Here is a 2,802-nt window from a genome sequence, read left to right as displayed (position 1 = left end):
TATCACTAGACATCTGATAACAAAATATTATTATTCTAGAAACACACTTACCTAAGAGCACTTCCTAGATATTAAGATAAGAGATCTTAATTAACGAAATCTAGAAAAATACCGGTGGCAAGTTAAGATATCAATACCTTATTATTTATTACTCAAGTCCATATATTGGCCTATATATAAATAGCCCCAAAACGCAAATGCGATGCACAACCACAAATACACACTGTTTGCACTCCTGACAGGAGGAAAACAAGAAGCCCCAACGCGACTTCGTTACCGATCGACTCTAAAGAAATGGACGGGAAGCAGCAGTCTGCGGCAGCGATCCTCGTGGCCTGCATGGTGCTCTGCGCCAGCAGCATCAGCTCCGGCGACGCGGCCAGCGGCAGCGGCTGCGCGCTGTCGTCGACCATCGTGGTGACGCAGTCCGGCACGCACGAGTGGGCGCACGGGCAGCCGGTGTACGCGGCGACGGTGCGCAACACCTGCCGCTGCGCGCAGTCCAACGTGAAGGTGGCCTGCGACAGGTTCGACACCACGCTGTCCGTCGACCCGACGAAGCTGAAGCAGGTCGGCGCCGGGGCGTGCCTCGTCAACGGCGGCGCCCTGGTGGCTCCCGGCCAGGGCGTCACCTTCAGCTACGCCTCGAGCAGGCAGTTCGGTTCCGGCCGGTCTCGTCCACCGTGGTGTGCTAGGGGCCTCCTAGGGAATAGGGATCAATTGGAAATGTTTTTGTATGGGGTTATTTGTGGGAATAACGGGCAGGGGTAGGCTCTTCTGTTAAAGACATTTAGGATCTCTAGCAGTAGATCTGGGAAGGATACACATGGATTCGGAATAACACATGCACATGTAAACCTAGAACACTACACCGAGAGGGAGACAGAGAGACAGAGGGGTGAGGAGAGTGAAGGGTTCACAGACCATTGGATCCCGTGGAGTTGGAGCTCGATCCGGCCATCGTTGGTTCGTTGATGGAGGCAGCACACGGGTAGCGACGGTCGGTGAAGAGAGGCGACGCAGTGGAGACGGTGATGCAGTGCAGTGGCGACAGGGATGACGGTGGCGGCGGAGGCGCTTTCCGTCACTGGCTGCGCCCCTCACTAGATCGGGATTAGGGTTTGTCGGTGGGAGTACGGCTCACAGTGAACCCCGTACTGAGAGCCGCCGGCCCCCACCTCTTTATATAGCGCAGTGTGACAGGGGCTCTCCAGCCATAGATGGGCTGGGCGCCCTCGATCAGGGCGCGGATCAAAGGCCCATCAAGCCGTTGGGCTTAATGGTGAAGAGATCATTCCAACATTCTCCCCCTTTCTCAACTTATACCTTAACTTTAATACTTTTCACTTTTACTTATTCCATCACAGGTTAGTGTATAGAGCGTGCTTCCTCGTCACGGTCAATTGCTGATAGATTTAACAGCTACAATGCACGTCTCTGATCTAAAATAGATACTTTAACTTTTAGGCCCTTTATAGTCCAGGAATCATAGGCTTTCCCTTAAACCCATGCCGGCTACATGTTCTCTGAACACGTTGGGTGGTAAGCCTTTTGTAAGCGGATCCGCGAGCATCTTTCCGGTACTTATATGCTCAAGACTTATCATTTGATCCCGGACTCTATCCTTCACAACATAATACTTTATGTCAATGTGTTTGGCAGCACCACTTGACCTATTGTTGTGAGCATACTGTACTGCTAGATAACTATCGCAGTATAACTTCAGTGGTCTATAGATGTCGTCAACCACTTTCAAATCGGGTATGAACTTCTTTAACTAGTTCATCTACCCCGTTGCCTCGTAACACGCTACAAACTCGGCATACATTGTGGACGATGTAGTGACGGTTTGCTTTGAGCTTTTCCATGAAACAGCTCCCCCTGCGAGAGTGAATACATATCCAGACATGGATTTTCTATTATCTCCCGTATAATCAGAATCTGAATATCCCACTATATGGAGTGAATCAGATCTTCTATACGTCATCATGAGGCCTTTCGTTCCTTGCAAATAACGCAAGACTTTCTTTACCAATTTCCAATGTTCTATTCTAGGATTGCTCTAGAATCTGCCAAGTAACCCGATAACAAATGTCAAGTCAGGGCACGTACATACTTGAGCATATTGTAAGCTTCCGACAGTTGAAGCATATGGAACTGCTTTCATTTGATCGATCTCATATTGGTTCCTAGGGCATTGAAAATCCCCATATCTGTCGCCCTTGACTATAGGAGCAGGTGAGGGACTACTTTTGTGCATACTGAATTTCTTTAAGACTTTTTCTATGTATGCCTTTTGTGACAGTCCTAATACCCCTTTTCTTCTATCTCGGTGAATCTCGATCCCTAGAACGAACGAAGCTTCACCAAGATCTTTCATATCAAATTTTGAGGACAAAAACTTCTTTGTCTCCAGTAGTAGACTGACATCACTACTAGCAAGTAAGATATCATCCACATACAGGACAAGGAAGATGAACTTCCCATTCTTAAACTTTGTATAGACACAATTGTCCTCTACATTCTCTTTAAACCCAAAATTTCTTATTGTCTGATCAAACTTCAAGTACCACTGTCTTGAAGTTTGTTTTAATCCATAAATGGATTTCTTTAGGCGGCATCCCATTCGTTCTTTTCCTTCCATGACAAAACCTTTCGGTTGTGCCATGTAAACATTTTCCTCCAAGTCTCCGTTGAGAAATGCCGTCTTTACATCCATCTGATGTAACTCTAAATCATAATATGCCACTAATGCCATTATGATTCTGAAGGAATCCTTACATGAGACTGGAGAAAAAATCT

At 47.1% G+C, this 2,802-nt stretch overlaps 1 pseudogene; it reads left to right on the top strand.

Annotated features, from left to right (window-relative positions):
* The first annotated feature begins 294 nt into the window (after window positions 1-294).
* Window positions 295-695, top strand: LOC136480243 (TPD1 protein homolog 1B-like; annotated as a pseudogene).
* Window positions 696-2,802: the final 2,107 nt, after the last annotated feature.

Source organism: Miscanthus floridulus, chromosome 9 (assembly GCF_019320115.1).
Source record: "Miscanthus floridulus cultivar M001 chromosome 9, ASM1932011v1, whole genome shotgun sequence".
NCBI lineage: Eukaryota > Viridiplantae > Streptophyta > Magnoliopsida > Poales > Poaceae > Miscanthus > Miscanthus floridulus.
The sequence above is the reverse complement of the archived record's forward strand: the minus strand, read 5'-3'. Positions and strand labels throughout refer to the sequence as shown.